This window comes from Acomys russatus, chromosome 5 (assembly GCF_903995435.1).
Source record: "Acomys russatus chromosome 5, mAcoRus1.1, whole genome shotgun sequence".
NCBI classification, from domain to species: Eukaryota; Metazoa; Chordata; class Mammalia; order Rodentia; family Muridae; genus Acomys; species Acomys russatus.
This window is the reverse complement of record NC_067141.1, coordinates 61,976,941-62,002,660: the sequence shown is the minus strand read 5'-3', so window position 1 is coordinate 62,002,660 and position 25,720 is coordinate 61,976,941. Positions and strand designations below refer to the sequence as shown.

At 38.5% G+C, this 25,720-nt stretch overlaps 1 protein-coding gene and 2 pseudogenes across 8 annotated transcripts in view; 2 read left to right on the top strand and 1 right to left on the bottom strand.

The window, feature by feature from the left end:
- Hpse2 (heparanase 2 (inactive)) overlaps window positions 1–25,720 on the top strand; it is a 686,746-nt gene that overhangs the window by 313,268 nt on the left and 347,758 nt on the right. The gene's annotated exons all lie outside the window — the stretch shown is intronic.
- Window positions 3,048–3,214, bottom strand: LOC127189607 (mitochondrial import receptor subunit TOM7 homolog; annotated as a pseudogene).
- Window positions 13,504–15,471, top strand: LOC127189602 (RNA-binding protein EWS-like; annotated as a pseudogene).

Below are 25,720 nucleotides of genomic sequence, written 5' to 3'. Positions count from 1 at the left end.
TGCATTTAACTGGCATGCGAAGAGAATTTTCTTGGCTAAATTATTTTTTATATTTTGCTTTTTGTGAAAAATGTGAACCTATTTAAAGCCACCCTGTAGCCTCCTCTATTCAGTCCTAGGGTGAAATTTCTAGTTATAATAAAATAGCAACTTTGCCACTTGTATATTAATATTCAAAGCATATGGATTTTATTGTAAGCAGCAGCGATAGAATATCTTCATTGCAGACTACAGAGAGAGAGAGAGAGAGAGAGAGAGAGAGAGAGAGAGAGAGAGAGAGAGAGAGAGAGAATATCATATATCAGAATATTACTAGACTGAACTGTCGTTTAGAGAATTGTTGCTTACTTCTTACCTGAGGCCACTTATAAATGAAAATAAAACACATATTTTTCTATAAATCTGAAACTCTAAGTTCTAGTTCATTCCAAATAAAAACAGCAGATGACAGTTGTCTAAACCTCATTACTCCAAATTTGCAGATAAGATTTCACTAATGTTTTTTGTGATTCCTTGTTTTGGGGGATTGTTGAATACCAGTCCCTGGGGACAAGGGAGAAGAAAGGACAAACTGGGAATTTGAATGGCCCATGAGTACAAATGGAAATAAAACTCTCCAGGATCACCTTTAGCAAGACTGCTCAACTTCATTGGGGTGAACAAAGGCTATATAGTTCTTGGGGGCTCCCAGGGTAGGTGTACACTATTGGCTGGGACAAGGAATATCAAGGATGCTTTATTTCCATTTGGAGCGTGGCCCTGTCATATGAAGGGGAACATGGTATCTAATTACCCTGTGAGCAGTAGAAGGAGAACAATTTGCAGGGAATGGTGTCAAAGAACATATTACATATATGTTTAGGCATTTGTTCCTAGAGACACTCTCCAGATGAGGTCAGGCAGAGAAGAGGAAGCCCCACTGACAAAGGGAGCCCTCCATTTAGTGCCGAGCTCAGAGTTTTCCAGTCATTGTAGAATGCATCTTAGCAGCAGGATTCTCCTACATGTTTTGTTTTGTTTGTGGATATTTTGGATTGTTTTTGTTACACCATAGTTTAGTGATCATATTGGACATAAGCTTTTGTTTCTTTTTTATTAAATATTTTTTGTTTTTTACATATACATTTATATCATTACACATATATTCAATAAACTACCCACAGTAAGAAGAACCATGAAACAATCAGAATTATATAAATGTTACATTCTTAGCATTTTGGCTATTGGTATTTGGCAGCCTTGAAGAAAACATCGTTCCTATCTTGGTGCATCTAAAATTCTGAATGTAAATTAATATCTTGTCAGGATATGAGCTTTTTATGGTTGTAAATTTTTTTTTAAAAAATCATGCCAAAAGTATGGTTTATTTTATTGTGAGCTTGCTGGATAGAACAGGCTGGCCTTGAACTCACAGAGACCCACCTGCCTCTGGATTAAAGGCCTGTGCCACCACTGCCTGGTCTTTGAATTATCTTTTAATATGGATTTACTATACACATTCCTCTTAGAGTTAACATCATTGTTTTATTATAAAATAAAATAAATTTGAGTAAGTTAGTTTCCTTTTTTCTTCTTAGTGATGAGAGGTTTGGCTCTTGATTCTGTGACTTTCATGGTTACACCTACTAGCCTAGGTTTGTAAGGAAACATACATCATCTCACTATGGCTTTTACTTTACATATAATTTAACATATATTTTCATGCAGTATTGCTTTATGTCTTTTATTATAAGCCAGTTATAATTTTATTGGGAAGTACTTGAAAAGAGTTTTAATATATTTGATAAAGTATACACCTCTAAATCTATTCACACAGTGGTTGCCTTGCTTCTCCAAGGTTTTGATTTATTTTAATTTTTATTGTTTGAGAATATTATATATGAATATAATGTTTTTATCAAACTCATCTCCATCTTCTCCCCTCCATTTCACCTGTTTCCCTACCCCCCCCCCACATCATGTGTTGTCTTTTATCAATCCCATTGAGTGCAATTAGGGCTGTCTATATGTACGTGGGTTTAGGACCATTCCTGAATAACATTTACTTTTCCATCCCTAACAGCCATAACTTGCCAATGGCTTCATAGAAGTGAGACTTTATGAGCTCCCTACCCACCCAGGTTAGGGCTTGGCTGGGTTGACCTTGTGCACTCAGTTGCAGCTTCTGTTCCTGAGTTCATGTATGCAGCGGCATTGTTATTCTAACAACTACAGTGTTCCGGCAGATGCCCACCACCACCTCTGTCTGGCTCTCATAGTTATCTCTTTTATTTTCTATTTTTTTCTTTATTGAAAATAGATTTGTCAAAGTTAGTCTAGGACAGTCAAGGCTGAGATGAGCTCCTTTGCCCTGCTCTGCGTGCCCATCCAATGCTGTTCTCATGTCTTTGGGGCTGGCTCATCCATAGCCATTTCATCAGGGTCAGCTCTACTGTGCTTCCTAGACAAGGTACAAGGCCCAGTCTTCAGAATGTTGCCACAAGCAAGGAGCTCGGCTAGCTCTCATGCTCTCATGCTCTCCAGGCAGGCTCACACGTAACCCCTGTAACCCTGCCACCAGAGCCAGCTCTACCCTGATGCACAGGCAAGGTGCATGGCTTGTTCTCCTGAGTGCAGTTGTAGGTAAGAGGCAGGGCCAGCGTTCCCACTCTGGTGACCTTAGAACCATTTCTCCTGCCTGCTATAGGTGGCAAGTGGTGAGGTGATGGGGGGTGGGAGGGAAGATGTTGTGCATCTTTCTCCCTTGCCCGTGTCACCACATAGACGACAAGGAACAGAGACCAGATCTCCCATGCTCATGCCTTCAGGTCCAGCTCACCCACACTACAGGCACCAGATTCGGCTCTACTGTGCTGCCCAGGTGAGGTGTAGGTCTTGCTCTCCGCAGTGCTGAGACTGGTAAGGGTCAGGGACAGCTCTCCTGTTCTCATGGCCCCAGGGGCTCCACTCTGCTACAGATGTGTTGAAATGACGTCTCCTTTCTTATCCAGCTGAGCACACAACTTCCATGCTGGGTTGCTTCCAAATTCAGATGACCAAACAATCTTTTATCCCCAAAGTAGGCTTAAAACTGATAGTTCATGCATTTCAGAATCTGCACCCCTCATAAATCCCAGGTAAATCACGAGAGGATTAAAGCCCCAACGGTTGCAAACTGGCCTCCCTTGAAGAGCTGCTGCAGCCTCTGTTTGGCTTCTTTGCTCAGCTCCACCATGGCAGCAGTGAGCCAGTAGAATGAGCAGCCCTACAGTGACTGCCTTGTAGGGACTCTGAAAGCTTGAGCAGTTTTTAATCAGTTGCTTGGGTTTTCACAATTTTCATCAAGGCATTTACTCATACCCTTTTAAAATATTTAAACACATTCATAATTGCTGTTTTGAAGTCCTCATCTTGGGGTTCAACTAAACTGCGTTTCTTAGAGTCTATTACAATAAAGTTGTTGGATCTGGCAGAGGCATGCTGTCATTTTTTTTTTTTTTTTTTTTGCAGTAGGGGCAAAAGATAGATGCCTTTTCTCTAATGTGTGTTTTTAAACTGTCAAATTCAGGGGCTGTAGGAATGCGAGCTAATACCTGAGACCTCAGTCTTATTTCATTGATCAAATGTATCCACTTTAATGATAGTACTATGCAGGTTTTATTACTATAGATCTACAGTATAACTTGAAATCAGAGGTGATGATACCTCTAGTAATGTTTTTATTTAGTGTTGTTTAGACTACCCCATACATTTTATATTTCCATATGAAATTTAGGAATATCTCTCTCTCTCTCTCTCCATCCCGCCCACCCCTGGCTCTATCCCACTTTAGATATCAGGGTAATACTGGCTTTGTGAAGAAAAGTTGGAAATAACCTTTCCTTTTCTACTTTACAAAACAAATTGAGAATTATGGATGTTAGTTACTCTTTAAAGATCTGATAGCTTTATGAGATAATTTATCTGGCCCTTTGTTTTTTGATGTGGTTGGAAAATTTGTAATTACTGCCTTTATCTTAGTTGTGATGGGTCTACTTAAATTAGTTACTTTATTTTGGTTTAACACTCTATGTACTCTACCCCTGTTCTCTTTCAAAATCATGACCCCTTTCTATTTAATTTATGTTACACACACACACACACACACACACACACACACGCGCGCGCGCGCGCCCATGCATAGGTAGGTAGGTAGGTAGATAGATAGATAGATAGATAGATAGATAGATAGATAGATAGATAGATAGACAGACAGATATAAAGTGTGCCCTTGTGGTATTTCAGTTTCCCCAGTGTCTGAGAATACAGACGCAAAGTGCTACTCAGCAGAATTTATCTTGTGAGTTTGAGAGATGATTAAGGGAAGAAGTTTAGCTTTATAGACACAGAGACTACAAACCACAGGAAATATAAGATACTAACTTCCAGGGAAAGTATGTGTACTCCCCTTTTAAAGCTGATCTGGAACTTCCACTTTCTGGAAAGATGGATAGGAACCAGAAGTATTGTCTTCACCTAAACAACTAAAGCAGCGGTCAAAATATGTAAAATAGGCTTTAGATTTTTTATAATGTTAAAGGAATATGATCATTGAACAAAGGGAAAGAAACTCCTCCAACCTATTACTTGAAAGTAATTTCTACATTGCATCCAGGTAGAGTTTGATAAGGGTTTGTATATAAGACAGAGATACACCTTCCATCATATAATGGATGTCCTTGAGGACATGGTGATTTACTAATTTAGTCAATAAATATTTACTGGTCACTATCACATGTATGCTGTCTTTTTTGTGTCAGGATGTCAGAGTTGAACTAGTAGTAGATATTTTATCTGACTATGTTTTTATTTATATTTTAGTAGGTAAATAAACTAAGCAGGACAAAGAAAAAAAAGAACTTTAAAGACAGAGATTAAGAATCTCATTTTTAAAAAAGCTATTTACAATCTTTTCACCTCCTCTTAAGCATAGCTCATGAATAAAGTTGGTGGTACGGCGGCTGGAAGGATCAAGGAGGAGTTGAGAGAGGAAAAAACATGATCAAAATATACTGTAGGAATTTTTTCAAGAAGAAAAGAAAAGAGTTTAATAATTCAGGAATTGGAAGGTTTATAATGTGTTCTAGTAACTAAAACATTCTTTTGATTAGAATGGGAAAAGATGATGGTTGAGGAGCTGTCATAAAGGTTAGAGATGATGCAATGTTTGGGTGAGATCCATCAGAGGTTGACAGGTCAGATTGAGGAACACAAGGCCAGGGCAATGGCTCACTGAGGAAAGGCAGTTTCCTCCAAGCCTGACACTGAAGTTGGGTTCCCGAGATCCATGTGGTAGAGGAGAGAACCAACCACTGCCATGTTATCTGCTGACCTTTGTAAGTATGGTGCACACACAAATATGGAAACACACACACTGGCACACATGCACATACATAGAGAGAATCTTTAAAATGTAAAAGAAAAAGTAAGAGGAATGTGATGCTTTATCCTAGTGACAATGAAATATTATTGAATTTCTTAAGATAGTGAATCAATTTTGTATTGTTAAAGAACCACTCTGTCCAGGTCAGGAGTAAAATGAACTAGATTAGTGTCGTGGAATTGTTTATTATCAAAGATAGAACTCTTGGAGTAAACATATTTGGAGGAGCACAAAACTAGTCTCATGTTATATATATTATACTTGAGATGCTTTTACAATATGCAAATGGAATTTTCTAGGCCATGGGCATATAGGTATAGAGTTTAGTTAGCAAGTTATAGGAGAATTCCCTTTAAAAATGGTAATAGTGCCATGGATGTAAATTGAATCAGTCCTGCATCACTCTATATGTCTCAGTTCTTTTTAAAAAAAAAAGTGTGTTTCATGTTCTTTTAATGTGCCTCTTGCTCAAGTGAAAGATAATCCTCACTTTTTTATCTCACTCAGAACACTTCTATATCTTTCAAAATTATTGTAAGCTTCTATACACAGTAGATGCACCACGAATTCGGTTATAGGCACAAGCCTCCTACAGTGCATGCACCATGAACACTGGGTTACAGGCATCAACTTTCACAGCACTTGCAGCATGCATGCTGGCGTATAGGTGGGAGCCTTCTAGCATGGTGAATCATAACATTTTTAGAAGAAAAACTAGGATTCCATATTCTGTTCCAGCTGGTAACTGATATTCTCTCTCTCTCTCTCTCTCTCTCTCTCTCTCTCTCTCTCTCTCTCTCTCTCTCTCTCTCTCTCTCTCCCTGCCCCTGTCTCTCTCCCCTCCCCCTCTCCCTCTTTCTCATGACATTCTGCATTTGACGCAATGGATTTCCAAAGAATTACAGGAATTTTTTTCTTAACATGGTGTATATTCGGGGAAAATAAATGTGCATGCTTTTATTGCAGCAGGCAGCCAGGAAAGGAATGCAGAGCTATTGGAAATCCCTAAGTGATGAGCTACACAGTGTGAAGGTGCATGTAAATCATTTCTAGGGCAAAGTTGATGGTGCTTGTTGCTAAATTGGCATGGCTTTTATTCATAGACATCTATGGCTTTGCTGGACCTCAAGACTATAGTTGACAGTTGTTCAGTTAATGCTGGAGAAAACTACAGCTCTCTTTGTGTATGCATGTATGTGTATGTAAGATGCCTTTTTCAGAATTTGACTCCAAGAGGGAACATGAGTTTTGCATTATAGTTGTTTGCCTTTCTATACATGACTTTTTCTTCAGTCTTTTTCTTGCTGAAGCTCAAGTTCTGTCTACTCTGATGTTTCCTCAGTGCATCTGGAGGCATGTCTTTTGGCAAAGTTCTGTGTTTATTATGATCTCTGTGATGTGCAAAAGTAAATTTCTTCTTTAACTTTCTCTTTAAATACTTAGAATTATGAATGTGGTTTTAATTAAGGATTTAAATTGAAACATTTCCTTTTTCTTAGGACAGTTAGAATATTTTAGGGTTTTGAGAAATACCAGATTTCCAATCCACTGTGTGTGTGTGTGTGTGTGTGTGTGTGTGTGTGTGTGTGTATGTGTGTATGTATGTATGTATGTATGTTTGTATATACACATAGGTATATATATATATATATATATATATATATGTATAATCTCAGTCCCTCCTTTCAGATGCTGTAGCGTAGATAAGGTTGTAGGGCATAGATTTGGGTCATAGTCACAAATAAGGATTCTGCAACTCATTATCCCCTATTTTTAAATAACTACAACTGATATACAGATTCGGAACAACTTTTCCAAACCATGATGTGTGTTGCTTCTTTATGTAAACTCTTACCCCAAACCTTGCTTTTCATATCAGACACTGGCTTTTCCTTTTATAGGTTTGCAGCCTTGACAAGCCAGCTAACTCTGTGGACCTCAGGAGCTATCGATAACTCAAATGTCCAACTCTACCACAGGCAAAACAAAAGCTTAACATGAAAAATATTCTGTATGCTTTGCTTCCTTTGATTATTATGAAACATGTATGATTGAATTGATACTTTTACATGACAATAATTTTGTAGAAGTATTAAAGAACCTGCATAAAAAAATGTTGACTCTAACTTAGATGGGTTCAGTTACACTGTATATCTTTTTATACCTTTGGATCTTCTCACCTACCATGGTTCAGTGTCACTTTTTAAAAAACAAACAACCTATATTGTCCTTGGCTGGTGCCATAGTTTGAGCGGGACCCCTGGGCCCAAATCTGCCTATCATAATGTTCTTCTTGTAGGTTTCTAGGATCCTCTGGATCCTTCAACTTTGCCATTCTCCCATGCTTCTCTCAACTAGAGTCCCAGTAGGATGTCCTCCCCTCTGTCCCAGATTCCTGGTTAGTGAAGACTTTCATGGGACATGCCCCTTGGGCTAGTATGCAGATATTAGTGACCTGGTGGCACTCAGAGGAAGGATAGCAGGCTACCAAGAAGAGACTTGATACCCTATGAGCATATACAGGGGGAGGAGATCCCCCTCAGTCACAGTCATAGGGGAGGGGAGTAAGGGGAAAATGGGAGGAAGGGAGAAATGGGAGGATACAAGGGAGGGGATAACCATTGAGATGTAATATGAATAAATTAATAAAATAAAATTTAAAAAAGAAAAAAACAAACAAAAGTAAATATCACTTTCAGTATCTATCTGATAATTTATGAAACATAGATTTTCTTCTCTAGTTTGATTTTCAGATATTGCTACCATTGCCTTCTCAGTCCTAAGCAATCAGCTCTCTGTACTGTCAATTGAGCGTTTGCCATGCTGCCGAAGGACTTATATGTTACTCCTGTTTCTGTAGGCTCTATTCTGTAGTGTTGCTCCTTTACGTGAGGACACATTTTAGAGTCACTTTTTCATTTGCGGAAGTACAGTTTACTTGCACACTTGAGCCTTCATTCTCCTTGTTCTCCAGTCTCAGTGGGTGTAAAGTGCTTCTTAGTATGAAGACAGAAAGACTGATGAATTCATGAAATTTCCAGGTTTTAAGATGTCTACTCTTTCTGGAAGCCATCAGCCATTTTATGGATTAAAAATTCCATATCTGCCCTTGTTATATATGATCCAATTAAGTTAGTCACTCCTGTCCTGGCAACATAACATCTCTTCAAATGACTTGACATGAAAGGAGAAAGAGATATGGCGGAGGAGAGGGAGAGAGAGAGAGAGAGAGGCAGATGGAAGGACTGCACTAAGTGATTAAATCAGGGTCCAAAGCTATGTGAATACACTATCCCTGAAACATAACAAGATGGGCTTAAATATGCATACATGCAAGTGACCAGTTATCTAATTAAAAGAGGTATTTGTAGACCATTTTATGTGAAAGAAATAAATGATTTTACAGAACAGTGATGGGACTAATAAATTGTTAATGCTTCTGTTCACTTACATATATTTATTATTTAGCTATTTCACGTAGAAGATTGTGGGCTGCCTAATATAGGTGCTAAGAACCAAACCCTCTGGAAAAATGGCAAATTCTCTTAACCGATGAACCATCTCTGAATCTTCTACCTAAGTTATTTTAAAATAAGAATAATAGATAAAGGGAGATTCTAATAATTTTACTTAATCATATCTCATGATTCTTTTCTCAACTGATGTATTATTGTTGCAAGGAAAAGTAATAAAATATGTTTAGAGGAGACCACTGATCATTGTGTCTATATTTAATTTAGAATGGCTAGCATTTGTTTACCAGCATTAACATACCAAATGTTTTGTTGGGTGATGAATTAATATTTGTTACATAATAGTGTAAGGTTAAATGGTCACATCCCATCCCAAATTCATTTGAAGAATAAAATTTTCCAAATCATTGATATCAAATGCGGGCTTTTATCTATGTAACTTGTTTTGGGCTTGAGGATGAATGTACTTTAGTTTCTACCCCCACCTGAGTCTGGACTTGTGTTTACAACTTAGTTAACCTAACAGATGTGGCAGGGAAAATCCATCTTTTTGTGTTTTCTCAGTTGGGCTTGGCCTTTTGAACTTCAGCCTTTTACAGAGATGAGCATGCGTTGGGTAGCTAGTGATCTGAGGAATGAGTGCACTAGACTCAATTTTCAGCTTTTGGAGTCAATTTAGCCAAAAAAAAATTTAGGTCAGTTGAACTCCAGCCAATATATAGACAATATAGCTAAAAATATGTGCTTATTGTTATATACCATTGAGTTTTGGAGATAATTTTCTACGCAGCAGTATTGTGGCAATATTGACCAGTGTAGTAACAGAAAACCTCAGTATCCCAGTGGATTCAAAACAAAAACCTGTGAGTCAGTGCTAGCTCTGGTAGAATTGGCTGAGATTGCTAAGCTTGACATCAGACAGTAGATTTGGTTCAGATCAGCTGTGTGTGTCTTAAAATTTCCCCTGTTATAGTGACTCCCAAGAACATATAGAAGATCACCAAGAGGGAGCAAACTGTAGGTATTTATGAAGCACCTGATAATATCACTTCTGTTGATATCCTACTGGCTAAGGCAATTTGTAGCCTAATTTTAGTGTCACAGAGAAAGGAAAATGTGGCTCACACACAGTGATAGGTATGTGACAAATAATCTGAATGTATAATTTAAACTCGTGGAGAATATGAGAGAGGGGCTTAGATCAATGTCCAGTTCATTTCAGTTTTGTATACAGATAATTTATCTGAATCATTATAACAGCACTGTAGAATCAGTACCGTTACTGTTTCTCACATGGATAAAAGACATGGATGGTGACAGGACGATAAGAATATAAGCATCATACAACCAACAGGGTATTATAAGGTTTGCACCATGCCTAAGGGTATGCTACCAAACACTGAATGCTTTATCACAAATAATTCACCTCCTCCAAAACATGTCCTATAAACAATATTTAAAGAAATCACAATGCTTTGCCTGGAAAGAGGCCACATGTTGACCATCCTCCTACTTCTAAAGAGCCGTCATATGGAAGAGAGAGATAAGGATTTTTAATGTGTCATAAAAAATATAGTACCATTGGTGTAAATGTATTGGAGAGACAGATCAAAGAGATATACATTTTGGCACAATTGAGAAAAAAGCCCTTTTAGTGCCAAAACTCAAAAGATGGAGATCTTTCCAAGTAAATATATAGGAGACCACTAGACATGGGATTACAGAGTAGATTCTAATATCTATGGAGAAACAAACTAGTCTTAGAGAGTTGAAACTTTAAGGTTCCTTTCAGCCAACAAATTCTGTAATCCTTGTGAAAGTTTAAATTATTTCCAAAGTAGACATTCACTCTGTTAATAGAAACTTTTATTACAGCAAGAATGAAGCAGACTTTTCCACTATTTATAATGGCTAGAAAATTAGAGCTAGTTAATAATTAGAAACCTTATATTACATTCTGAATTAGCTATGCATCATTCCATCATATGCAGACATATGGAACAGATATCTTAGACAGATTGTTTGTGAGAGTTATGAATATAGATAATAGAAGCCACCAACTTACTTCCTTTTTCCACTTTCCAGGAAGTTCAGTTTCCTTTCATGTAAGTGGATGATACTAAGTGAGATACTTGTAAGTACTTTCATTGTGTCTCAGTCTTTGATTCTACATATTAAATATATAGAAATTAAGGATTTTAAACTTATTTTAAAATGTAAGAGTAAGCTCATCCATCTCAATTCATATTTTTGTTATTATTAAAGGATACAACATGGCAGCAGAAGTGTGTAACCCCAACACTGAGAAAGGGTTAGAGACAAGCAGATTCTAGGGGCTTCCTGGCAGCCATTCTAGCCAAAATGACAAGGGTTCGGTTCAGTGACAGACCCTGTCTCAAAAATAAGGGGAACAACATTATCTACACACACACACACACACACACACACACAAACACACGCACACACACACGTGTGCATGCTTGCACACACTACACATTACACATAACGATTATTGAAGACATTTGACTTTATTGTTACTTTAAAAATCTCTCTAAATCCTAATGGAATGGAACTCAAGAGAAAACGCGTTCTACTGCGTGGTAGCATGACATTCTGTGGTTGTTGCCTGACATTCTTCCCTACACTTCTCATATCTAGTTCTCTTGAGTGTGGTTTTCAGTACACATTTCACTACTGAGTAATTGGCAAACATTATTATAAGTGTAAAAACAAGGTTAAAAATAACAGTTTCTGTTGCAAAGAGTTTACTTGATGAGAGGTGATGACTACATTTATCTGTGGGTATAAGGACAACATTTTAGAATGAAGTTATGGATTGTTTTAGTTTAGTAAAGTGGTGATTGTAGGTTCTCCTTCAAAATCCATGACCTCATTAGTCCTGGGTAGTTGTATAGGTATCAAAGGAAATAATTTTAAAAATACTTATTAAACATGAGTTGACAACATTTCAATAAAGACAGTGTTCTTAGATTGCTGACATTGATTCCTCATTTTTCTGTTAGTTAATACAGTACTATTAGCAAAGTTTTGAGGACAAAGCATGGGACTCCAGTAGCCCTAACCCTCTAGGTTTAGCCAACCATCACAATACCAATTGAAGTCACAAATAATGATAAAAGCAGTAAAAAGAGATTTATTCAATGTGGCCACATTGGGAAAAGGAAAAGAAAGAGTAATCCAGTGACGCCAAGTCCCCAAGCTCATCCCTGGACATTAATGTGAGCTTTAATTTAAATAGAGAAAGAACTGAGTTGGGGGTAGGTGGGCAAATGGTGTGCATGATTAAGCATCCAGTGAGTGTGCAATCTGCCTAATCAATGATAACTCAGTTCCAATGGCACAAAGCAATCCTGAGAAAGTTATTATCACAGTCATACATGTCATTGTTTTGAGGAGAATAATCTGGTTCTTATGAAATGCTGAATTCTGTGTAGGATGTGGCCTGGCAACCATGGATAAGGCCTCATTTGCGTGTAGACTGTTTTGCACACCTGCCTGGTTTTTTGTTTGTTTGTTATTGTTTAGAGCTCAAGCCACAAAGATTTTTAAGAAGGCAAGAAAGACAAGATGGAATTAAGTTAGGAAGCAGTGACCTCCCCTAAGAGCAATATAAAGCAAACTATAAACTCTCTACAGTTCATTGGGACTTCCAGGCTTACAACTATTTTCTTCACAATTTAAAACATTTTGCACACAAACTGAAATTTCTTTTATGTTTTTATAAAAAAATTTAAAAATTGAATAGCCCCAAATTAGCATAAGCTGTATGGCTGCTAATAAATGAGTAATCAGGTGGGATAATTTTATTTTACTTTTTTAAATTTTGAAATTACAGCTGTATTTTCTCCCTTCTCTTACCCCACTCAAACCCTCCCATGTGTCCTCCTTGTTCAGTTTAAAGTTCATGCTCTCTTTTTTTCACTAGTTGTTATTGTATGCATATACGCACAGGTATGTGCACATGTGCTCCTAAATATAACTTGCTGAGCTGTGTGTCATTTGTGTGTGTGTTTTCTGCACTCTCTGTTTATTATTCAACAACCATGAAGACTTTTAAGAGATAGGAGAGGAGTTTGAGGGCTTTTCTTCTTATTTATGAAAACTTTTTTTTAGGTGTGGGGGTTTGGGCACCTGTGGAGGTCAGAGGATAACTTGATAACTATGTAACCCACTGAGTGCCAAACCATCTTGATGGCCTAGTTTGAGGTTTCATGCAGACTTCAGGGCTATTTTGCCTGCTCTACTTCACATATTGAGCAGCACTCTCACATAAATATAAACATTTAAATCTAAAGATAACATGATAAAGACATTGTATTTTCATGATCAGCAATGAGCTTGATTATTTGCTAAAAAATTAATAAATGTGCTCACATTGATTTTTTTTCTTGTTGACATAAAATGCTAAAGAACTGCATCCCTAGATCGAAAATCTGAAGGCCAATATGTTGGCATTTTCTACCTGTGATGCAGAAAGGAATAAAGTGTGCCATTCCCACCCGAAAAGGTCAGATATTATATGAAGTTATAATGCATAGAAGGCATCCTTTCTGCAGAAAGGTTGGTCTCCAAGAAAGCTCTTGGAGAGAACAAAGTGAAGGGGAGAAAATGGCATCCACAGATTACAGTACCTACACCGAAGCTGCAGCCCAGCAGGGCTACAGTGCTTACACTACCCAGCCAACTCAAGGATAAGCACAGACTATGCAGGCATATGGGCAACAAAGCTATGGAGCCTATGGACAGCCTACTGATGTCAGCTATACTGAAGCTCAGACCACTGCCACCTACGGGCCCGACTGCATATGCAACTTTTAACTGACGGCCTCCCTCTGGTTATACTACTCCAACTGCCTGCCAGCCATACAGCCAGCCTGTCCAAGGATATGGCACTGGTGCTTATGACACCACCACTCCTGCAGTCACCACAACCCAGGCCTCTTATGCAGCTCAGTCTGCCTATGGCACCCATCCTGCCTACCCAGCCTATGGTCAGCAGCCAGCAGCCACCACACCTACAAGACCACAGGAAGGTAACAAGCCCACTGAGACTAGTCCACCTCAATATATCACAGGAGGTTATAACCAGCCCAGCCTAGGATATGGACAGAGTAAATACAGTTATCCCCTAGTACCTGGAGCTACCCCATGCAGCCAGTTGCCACTCCTTCATCTTATCCTCCTACCAGCTACTCCTCTTCACAGCTGACTAGTTGCTCTCAGAGCAGTTACTCTCATCAGAACACCTATGGGCAGCAGGGCAGCAATGGACAACAGAGTAGCTATAGGCAGCAAAGCAGCTATGGGCGGCAGCCGCCCACTAGTTACCCCCCACCCCCATGTCAACCTGAATCCTACAGCCAGGCTCCAAGTAGAAATAGCCGACAGAGAAGTAGCTATGGACAGCAGAGCTCATTCCAACAGGACCACCCCAGTAGCGTGGGTGTTTATGGGCAGGAGTCTGAAAATTTTTCTGGACCAGAAGAGAACCAGAGAATGAGTTGCCCTGATAACCGGGGCCGGGGAGAAGGGGATTTCTTCGAAAAGGCATGAGCAGAGGTGGGCAAGGAGGAGGAGGCGATGGAATGGCGCTGGAGAGCAAGATGGCTTCGGTAAACTTGGAGAACCCATGGATGAGGAGCCAGATCTTGACCTAGGCCTTCCTATAGATCTTGATGAAGACTGACAACAGTGAAATTTATGTGCAAGGATTAAATGACAATGTGACCCTGGATGATCTGGCAGACTTCTTCAAGCAGTGCAGGGATATCAAGATGAACAAGAGAAGTGGGCAACCCATGGTCCATATCTACCTGGATAAGGAGACAGGAAAGCTTAAAGGTGATGCCATAGTGCCCTATGAAGATCCACCAACTGCCAAGGCTGCTGTAGAATGGTTTGATGGGAAAATTTTTCAAGGAAACAAACTTAAAGTCTTGCCAGAAAGAAGCTTCCAAAGAACAGCATGTGGGGTGGCATGCCACCTCATGAGGACATAGGCATGCCACCACCACTTCATGGAGGTCCCAGTGGCCCAGGAGGTCCTGGAGGACCCATGGGTCACATGGGAGGCCATAGAGGAGACTGAGAAGGCTTCCCCCCAAGAATGCCCAGGGGCTCAGGAGGGAACCCCTCTGGGGGAAGAAATGTCCAACACCAAACTGGAGACTGGCAGTGTCCCAATCCAGGCCCTGGAAACCAGAACTTGGCCTGGAGAACAGAATGCAACTAGTGTAAGGCTCCTAAGCCTGAGGGCTTACTCCTACCACCCTTCCACCTCTGGGTGGTGATTGTGGCCGAGGCGACCCTGGGGCATGTGAGGAGGAAGAAGTGGACTTATTGGCGGACTGTGGCAGTCCTGGAGGAAGGTTCAGAGGTGGCAACAGAGATGGCTTCCAATGTGGCCATGGCGTGGACCAAGGTGGCTTTGGTAGAGGAAGATGAGGTGGCTATGGGGGGGCTGCCTGGACCTTGATGGAACAGATGAGAGGAAGAAGAGATGGGTGTGGAGGACCTGGGATAATGGAATAAGGCAAAGGCGAGCATCCTCAGGGACTCAGAGACCTGCCCTACTAGAAACCTGCAGAGTTGCATTGACGGCCAGATTTATTTTTTAAACCAGAAAATGCTTTAAATTTATAATTCCATATTTATAATGTTGGCCACAACATTATGATTATTCCTTACTGTACTTTAATTTTTTCGCCATTTAAGAGGAAACATTAAACCAAGTTAAATGGTATATGCTGAGGTTTTTTGTTTTGTTTTTGTTTTTGTTTTTCTGAGTTTTGTTGTTGTTGTTCTTTTAAAGATGGTTGTTTAAGACTTAACCATGGGAACCCTTTGTGAGCATGCTAAGTATCATTGTGGAGAACAAGAGGGCCTCTAATTGTAACAATGTTCATGGTTGCGTATTTTTAAAAAAAATAAAATTCCAAATGTTTATTTAAAAAATGAAGAGGAAATTCTTGTCCCTCTATAACTGAGCTCAAGAAGATGGGACTACCTTTTAAGTAAACAAGATACATTAAGGTGAATTTTTAATTACTATTTTTGAGGGCTGAGTGGTCATAAGTGTTTGTAAGCTTCAAGCAAAGGAGAGCCCACACTTAGCCATGAGCTTTCTCCAGTAAGTGCTTAAGGGAGGTTGGAGAAGCGATGGTGTGGAGATTGAAGAGTCCCCCTCGATTGTGCATTCCACTTCAGGGAAGGTGACTTCCTAGGTGCTCACCATTTCCCTAGGCAGCAGAGGCTTGCGGTTCTTGGAGGAGGGACAGAAAATTTTGTCACCACAAAGCATAGCCTCACTGCGATTATCAGAAGAAAAAGTGAAAAAGACATATGATTCTTGGTGTAGGGACAAAAATATGTTCAGCCCAGATCATTAGGGTATTAGATCCTTCGCAGTGAGTGGAAGCTCACTGAGAAAATTTCCTTCCTCCCACCATTGGGGTCAGCAACTACTTATGTAATGAGCAACGTTGGTCTACTGCCTCATGAGTGACAAGAGCAATGGCAATCCAACCTTATAAGTGTTCTGGAGACATTGATATATAGGAGCACAGAGTATACCTAAGATACAAAGCCGTAAGTACAGAAGGGACCTGCCCAAGCAAAAGGTAATACTGCAGCAATTCACCCTAAAGAGGTGGCACTACTTGAGAGGGATTCGGAGGGGTGGCCTTACTAGAGTAGGTGTGGCCTTGTTGGAGAAAGTCTGTCACTGAGGACAGGCTTTGGGTTTTAAAAATGCAAGCCAGGCCCAGTGTCTCTTTCTTCCTGCTGCCTGTGAATCAGGATGTAGAACTCTCAACTTCTCCAGCACCATGTCTGCCTGCATGCCTCCATGCTCCCTGCCATGACGACAATGGGCTAAACCTCTGAAATTGTAAGCCAACCCAAATAAAATGCTTTTCTTTAAAAAAAAAAAAAAAAAAAAGAGAGCCATAACAATAACAAACCCGATTTAACATAGTTCTTTGTCATCACACTAATATCACAGGAAAGAAAAGACATGCTCATTTATCAGGATAATTACTGTATACAACCGACTATTGTGTTCTGTAACATATCTAGAGATCACTTGAGCTTTATGAGATAGATGCACACCTGGACAAAGACAACATGGAGCCTCCGTCAAGAGATAAATAAACACACAGAGCCAGGTGCAGAGAGTACTCAGATATGTTTAAACTATCAGACGGGATGTAAAAACAATCACAATGAAAATTTCTAAGTCTTGATTGGAAATGTTAGATTGCATGCCTGAAACGGATGGGGAAATTTCAGTAGAGAATAAAGAAAACTTTTAATAAAAAACTGAAAAGGAAATGCTAGAAAGAGAAAGAAAGCACAAGGTAATAGGACTGAAAATATTTTTAATAGTTTCATCAGCAAACTCTTTACAGCCAAGAAAAGAATGAGTGGACTCTAAGGAATATCAGAATAAATCACTCAAGATGTACTACAGAGAGAAAAGAAGTCCTTTTAAAAGTTCAAAGCAAGACATGTGATAGCTTGAGGTGTCTCAGACAGGCCTACAGAGTGCACTCAGACTCAGAGAAAAGGGAGGTGGATAACTCAAAAAAACCACAATGGCTGAGGATTTTGTAATTTTCCAAAGAAACAAAGCAGTTTCATCTCAATGCAGGGTGTTATATTAAGAAGAGAAACTGAAATCATCAAATGTTTTGGTCCCTTTCAGAATGCAGCCGGGGAGGGGCAACGCCAAAGAGCATAAGAAAAAACTCATGGAGAAATGCCATTACTTGGACTATCTGGAGTTGCCAAGGCCCAGAGAGCTCAACAGATGTCCTGTTACATCGTATTTACATCTTGGGGTCAATGCATCTTTTTCCTGCTACTAAAAATTGAAATGTTTAACTTAGTAATTTAAAAAATATATTCATTATCATACATATAACCCTAATTATGCAGGATTATAATGACATAGCAGTGAATGCGTCCCGAGTACTGTTCAACAGAAATTTTCACTCAGGCATATATTATCAATGGGTTGTGCATTCATAAATTCAAGCAACCACAGATAGAAAAAAATTTAACAAAAATTGTATCCTCATTGAGTACCTATACATATTTCCTTGAATTTTTAAAAAATAGTATTGTACATATGCTATTTACATGGAATATGCCTTGTATTTGACATTGTAAGTCATCTAGAGGTGACTTTAAACTGTGGGAATTGTGCATAAGTTATATGCAAACATTACATCATTTTGTGTGAGATATTTTGGGTGACTGTAGATGTTGGTAGCTTGAGGCAAACTAAGGGACATGCTAGTGTATGGGGAGGAATCAAAGCACTCCACTCCTTCTCTCTTTAAATGCTTCAAGTAAAACAGTAGTATATTAGATACTGTGTGTCAAAATATGGCCACTGCACCCTGTCACTCATACATGAGAAGGCTAAGACATAAGACAGAGAAAGCGTTTGCTTGATATCTCCTGCACATGACTTGCTCATTTAGTACAGAGCATCTAGCATTAGCCGTTTACTCCTGTGACTCCCATGCCTGACGGACCTGCAAGTTGCTGATGCTGCCCAGCACCTTAGGAGAAAATTCTCCTTGCATACGGCTAGTCAGGAAAAAAAAAAATCAAGTTCGTTAATAAATGCCATTTCTGCTGTGGATATCTGCGCTCTGTCACTTACTAAACGTGTGGTTCAGCAAGTTCCTAAGAGCTCATCCATAAAGTGAGATTAATATATTTACCATATTTGTTGGGGGCTTAAGTAAGATGATAGGAAAAATGTTGATCATATTCAAGTTATTCTCAAATATATTCATTATTTATTTAAATCATATAGCATATTCTCGAGACACTCACTTGTGCTTACATCACTGCTGGCATTGACTTATCAGGAACCAGGCTCCTTTGCACTGGCCTTTTGGTTTCTTACTGAGGCTCATTTGTATGTACTATCACTTTAGCTAATAAGAAGGATTATTTCGGCTGTGTAACTGTAAGAAGACGCTTCTTATGTAAGGATTTTCATAAAAGTTTGACCCGGTTTTAAACAGCATTTAAAAATGTGGCACAAATAACAAATATAATGAACAATGTGTTCCAAATTTATTCCTTTTGTGCATTTTAAATTAAAATTGCAGTTAAACATTAATTCAATTTATATAGAATTTTTATTAAAATAGGATGAGGTCTGCCAGATTCTTCAGCGTTTGGGAATATCTCCTAGAAATGACTCTTTTTGGCTCACTTCTAGAAATGAAAGCCAATTAGAAATTAAAAAGCAGTTGAAAACTTTCCTGTCAATGACAATATAAAATATGGATTTTAAAGGGAAAAAATTAATATGACCCCAAATACTTAGTGGCCCTTAATAAAGCTATCGAGCAAAATTATTCTTATTAATTAATTTCAAGATGAATTACTTGTTCTAAAGGTTTAAGATAAGGGAATTTCCTTTACAAGCATTACTAAACTAGTGCCAAAGGTTTTGATGGTTTTGATTAGAAAGTACATACAAAACAAACTACTTAGCTGGCTTATTAGCATTGTCCGTGAGCAAGCCCTACTAAAGCAAGAAATGCTGAGCTATGTTGTTATGCCATTGGCTAATCATTTTTCTGCTTCTTAAATTGCTTTGTAGACTTTTCCTGATAAACTGTTCATATTTTAAAAACAAACGTATTGAGATCATCAATCCATACAAAAGAAAGTCAAATATCTGAAGTGTCTAATTTGATAACTTAAAAGTATTCAGCACCATAATTGAGACAGGGAATATAGCTACGATTCTCTGACATGTCTTCATTCTTCTTTGTCTTTTTTGACATTCTGCTTGGCTCTAAGCACTGTTTTAAAGCCAGTAGACTTGTGCTCTAATGAGTAGTGAAGGACTTTCTTCAGACATGCAGGTTTATTTCCCTCTAGCTTTCTCCTCCCTAGCACTCTGAAATAGGTCCCTGCCCTTGTCCTCCCCAAAGTCTCTATTCGTTCAAACCTATGAGTCTGCCAGACTCCCTCTCATTTATTCACTGTGCGAGCTATAAACTCTCCTAAAGTAGATTCTGGAAAAAGTATAGTCCTCATCTTAATTTGGTTTTTATATTTCTAAATTCACTGTCCTTTGTTAGTTAATGTATATTGGTTTGAAACCATCTAGTGAATTTGATATTCTATTTTGGTTGGAAGCAGTTTCCCACACTTTCCTTAAACTCCATTCAGTTGTTTAGATATTTGACGTATCCTCTATTTTAAAAATATGTAACTTTAACCAGGCATGGTGTTTGTACTCTATGCCTGCACTCCTCGAACTCAGGATGCTGAGGGTAGAGGACCATGAGCTCAAGGCCAACCTGGCATATGTAATGAAGTCACACCACGAGGTAGATAGATAGATGGATAGATAGATAGCAACTTTAATTTCTTCTATGGACATATACATTATATTAATTCATCTGGTTGAGAAAAGGGTTACTGAAGGGCGTGACTGTTGAGCTTCGGTAGACTTTCTTTGTCTTTTTGTGTCAATATTTTATATACCTGTCTCTTAGTGTCAATAGGAATACTGACTGAAAACAATAGCTTGATACAATCAGATATTGTTGCCTTATCCTAAAAGTATCTAAGTGTAAAGTCTACTCTCCCATAGCCTCTAAGGAATTAAAGGAAATTAGCTAAGAATTGTATTTCTTTAAGTCTTTTTGTTCATGTTTTTCGAGACAGGGTTTCTCTGTGTATTCTTTAGCTGTCCTGGACTCACTTTGTAGACCAGGCTGCTGGCTTCGAACTCACAGTGATCCACCTGCCTCTGCCTCCCGAGTGCTGGGGTTAAAGGCGTGCACCACCATGCCTGCCTCTTAAATCTTTTGACTACTTAATTTATTTTGAAAACCCTCAAAATACTTAAAAAATATTAAGTAAATAAATTATGTTCGATTGATAATGCTGAAATTGTTTTATTGACAAGCCAGCAAAGACTTTCTAAGCTTACTTGGATAATAAATGTCAAAGAAAGAAAACCTACCTATGTATATAGCAGGTTCTCTTAATGTAGAATGCATGGCCTTTGTACTGTCATTCTTTAGGGGTAACTTATTTGTGGTAAGGAAAATGTATCATGTATAGTTTTTCCATGTAGTCCTTGTGTGGGCCTGGTAGATTCTGAAAACTAAATAATTCTGTTCAATCACCATATTAATCAGTTTCAAATTACCACACAGAAATGCCCTAGACAATTTATAAAGAGGAAACACTTACTGAACTCATGATTCTGAAGGCTCCACTATGAGACTGGGAAGTTTTATTGCTCATGGGCTCTGGTAAGGTTCCACAATGGCAGTGGTGGGGACTTCATGTTAGAGCAAACGTCACATCCTGAACCAAGTAGCAGAAGAAAGACGAAGGAGACTAGGATATAACAGTCCCTGTCAAGGGCATGTGGCCTCAAGGACATCTCAGATGTGTCATCTTCTTAAGGTCCACAGCAGCGACCTGGGGCACGAGACACTCGTTTAACATTTGGGGATACCATGTCTTAGTTTGTTCTGTGCATAGGAATACTCATTGCAGTGTAAGGATTACACATAAGATCATACATTCTCAGTAAAAGCAATATAGTCTTCAAGCAGGTTAAAACTTGGTTCTGGGAGATTGTATACAGGGAATGCTTATATATTATAACGGTTTGTGACCCTCCAAGAGGCTGTGATACACAATATAAGTCAGATATACAGAATATTTGTGATATTAAAATATCAAGGACTGTGGGAAGTGTTAAGAAACCTCAGTATCTCCAAGGTCCCTTATGGAAACGTCAATAACTTTTTAAAAGTTAAGATACATTGCTTTAGTCCATTAAACAATGTGAGTCCCTGCTACTTTGATTAAGTTAAAATCCCAACAACAATTTCTATTTGTGTAGGCTAGGTTTATATCAACTTGACACATGCTATAGTCATTTGAGAGGAAGGAGGCTCAGTTGAGAAAATGCCTTTATAAGATCTTTTCTTCTTTCCTTTTCTCCTTTCTTTTCCTCATTTCCCTTCCTTCCTTCCTTCATTAATTCATTCTTTCCTTTCTTTCCTTCTTTCTTTGTGAGTAATCATTTTTATCTCTATTTCCTTAGATTTGCCTAATGTCCTATAACTTGTGTAGCATGCCATCTTACATCTAGGTATCTTATCTTCCTAGACTGCTTCTGGCTGTAGCAGTTTCTTGGCCTTCTCTTGACGTTATTTAGCTTCACATGTTTGACTAGCGCTAGTCAGGCCTTCTGGTCAATGGCCTTTGTTGTCATTTCAGCTTCTTTTCTTCATAATTGGATATATAGAGTCTGTATTATTTAGTTTTGTGACAAGTAGCTGAGGGAAACAGTTCAAAAGACAGAGTTTTTTTTTTTTCTAATAGTTTTAGATGTTTCAATCCATAGTTGCTTAGCTGTGTTGTTTCTGCCTGTGATAAAACAGAGGGCACCATGGTAGAAGGGCTTTTCTGAGGAAGCAGCCAGGAAGCAGAGAAAGTAACAGCGAAGTTTGAGGGTAATGCCCTATATAGATAGGGCATTTTCCTTTTTTTATTTAATTAATTTATTCAGATTACAACTCAATTGTTATCCCGTCACTTGTATCCTCCTGTTCCTCCTACCCTCCTGTTTTCACCCTACTCCCCTCCCCTAGGTCCATGACCAAAGGGGACCTCCTTCCCCACTATATGATCATAGGCTATCAAGGCTCATCTTGGTAGCCTGCTTATTCTTTTTTTGAGTGCCATCAGGCCTCCCCACCAAGGGGAGGTGGTCAAATATGGGGCACCAGAGTTCATGTGAGAGTCAGTCCCTGCTCTCCACATAACTGTGGAGAATTTCTTGACCATTAGCTAGATCAGAGTAGATATTCGATGTTTACTGTTTGTATTGTCCTTGGTTAGTACAATAGTTTGAGCAGACCCCCGGGGCCCCAATCCACCCATCATGATGTTCTTCTTCTAGGTTTCTAGGGCCTCTGGATCCTTTTATTTCCCCATTCTCCTATATTTCTCTTGATAGGGCATTTTCTTAATAAGTGTCTGGTGGAGGTCACTTATTGTAGATGGACTGTCCCTGGACTGGCTTCTATAAGAAAGGAGCCTAAGAAAGCCAGTAAGCAGCACTGTTCCATGGCCTCTGCATCAGCTCCTAACTCCAGGATTCTACCTTGTTTGAGTTCCTTCAGTGAATAAAAGCAATGTGGAAGCATAAACCTTTCCTCCCCAAGTTGCTTTTGGTCATGGTGTTTCATTACAGCAACTGTAACTGTAACTAAGACACTAAGTGTAGTGTTGTATGGCTGAGGAGATGGCCCAGTGCGTAGCTCTGAGGCTATCATTCCTAGGTAAATCCAAGCACGGTGGCATGCATCTATATCTCCAAGCTAGGTGAAAAGCCAGGGGAATCTTGGGAGACTTGCTGGACAGCTAGTCTATAAGAGAGGGTGAATTCTAGAGTCAGTGAGGAACTCTTAGTGTTGTGTATCGGATGTGTCATTCACATAAATTAGAGGTCTTTAGGATCCTCAGAAATAGAACTTAGGATTCATTTGCACTTAAATCATTAATTATACTTACATTATAAAAACATTTGAGTTTCATACAGTATGTGCAACATATATATTAGTATATTAGTATATTTTTATAATATGAACAACTTCTCAAGTATTATTTTACTATTATAACTAACACAAATGAAATTTGTTTTAAAGTTTTGGAATTCATAGTAGCTCTTTATTGTGTATTTTCTCAACCAAAGGATTGAAAGAAATCTAGCTATTATAATTTGAGATCATGGATATGATAATTTTCTACTTAAAGGAATCCTGATAATGTTTGTTAATACACTCCTAAATGAGAATTATTATTTTAGGATGGCCATTCAAATAACATTTATCCATCAGTCAGCTAATAGTTTACCAATTGCAGATGTGAGCACCTCTGAAATAAAGCCTTTCGAAACTTGAAATAGGATGTTCCAGACATGATTTCCTATTATCCATGGGCAGTCTACACCCATGCACATGGAACAGCACTAAATGCACTCATGTGTTTTAAAAAAGAAAGAGGAGGAGGACATGAAGTTGGGGGGGTATTTATGAGGGTCCAAGTGGGGTTGGAAGGGGATTGGACATGAGCAAAATACACTATATTTATGTATGTAATTACCAAAGAACAAATAAACATTAGAACAATAACAACAGAACTTTATTAGTAGACACTAGAGGTTCAGTTTCATGTTCTATAATAAAAATTAATTTTTAAAAATGATTTTGGTACTCAAACCATTCTAAACTTTGTGTCATAGAACAAACAAAACTAAAAAAGCAAGTAGTAAGTTTTAATGGACCTAAGAGTCATACTGCTGTTTCCTGATTTGTGCTGTCATTCCATGTGGAAATGAATTTTACATTTCAAATCACTGGCTTTAAAATAGACTTTCCAAGTACATAGGAATGAAACATTTCTCAGCTTTCTGCACATAAGTGGGCATTGTAAGTCGAATGTGTTGATTCTTGAACTTTGAAAGATGCTAAATGGGTTATTTTTCTTTTGTTTGCATTATATTTTATTATCAATAAATATTATTCATAAGTATAATGCCTAAGAAACACTTTATAAAAATAGATTTTACAAATACAGGAAACCCAGTTTTCATCATTCTTAGTACATAGTGAGTGTCCTCTGTTAGTGAGGCAGACCCTGGACGTCATGTATTCCTTAGCACTTCTTACAAATCACAGTCTGCATGGTGCTCTACTAGGATGCTGGTCCTTGAAGACAGCTGCAGTTATATCTGCTACCTGTCCGAGTTGTCACCTCCCTGTAGAATATGCCTTATATGTAATAAGCTTATATATGTTTGCCAAATTCCAAATAAAGTAATTCACTTCCACTACACATCATTGCACTGCTGTGCCTCTAGAGTGCCATTTTATTTCCTGAAAGGAAAATTGTAAAGTCATTATTTGACCTTGAAAAGCAAAGATACTGACCTCTTATGACTAATAATATATTTCAAAATGAAAAGAAAAAAAAAACCCACACATTTCAGTCTTGCTGTGTGAGCAGCACATTTAGGAATTAATAATTGAATTTCCTGTAAGTGAACCTTAAGACAATTCTCTGCATGATCGCACAATAAGCCATTTCTCATAAAATATCATCAACTAATAAAATAGTCATTACGATGCAAAGTGAGCATGAAACATGCAGCATAAAGGAAAGCAGCCTAGAGGGAATTAAAGCAAGAACAGAAGCATTTCAAGAGCTCTACACTTTTAGCAGAACATGTTAGTTCGTGCCTGTAATGACAGTGCTGGGGAGGCTAACAAAGGAGACTCAGTTTGAGGCTAGCTCACACAAAACAGTATCTAAAAGGAAGAGACTGAGGGAGGGAGGGAAGGAGGGAAGGAAGGAGGGAGGGAGGGAGGGAGGGAGGAGGGGTGGAGGAAGGAAGGAAAGTAGAATGATTGAATTTATTCTCATTCTTGTCTTTAAGAACTCTAGTTCCTCATGTGAAGAAGTATTTTTTCTCTGTTTCATTATTCTGGATCACTTAATATAATTGTGGATTTTTTTTAAAGACAGGATCCCATGTAGCTCAGCTTTCCTTCACACTCACTATGTGGCAAAGGCTGGCCTTGAGTGCCTGATCATCTTGTCTCCACTGTTTAAGAGCTAGGACTATAGCACCAGACCCATTCAGCTTTCTTGATGTAACTTTTAAAATTATTGTACAATTATGGCTTATTCTTTTATATTATTATCCTCCTGTATAGAAAAAGTACCAGAAGGAAGATAAATACTAAAATAA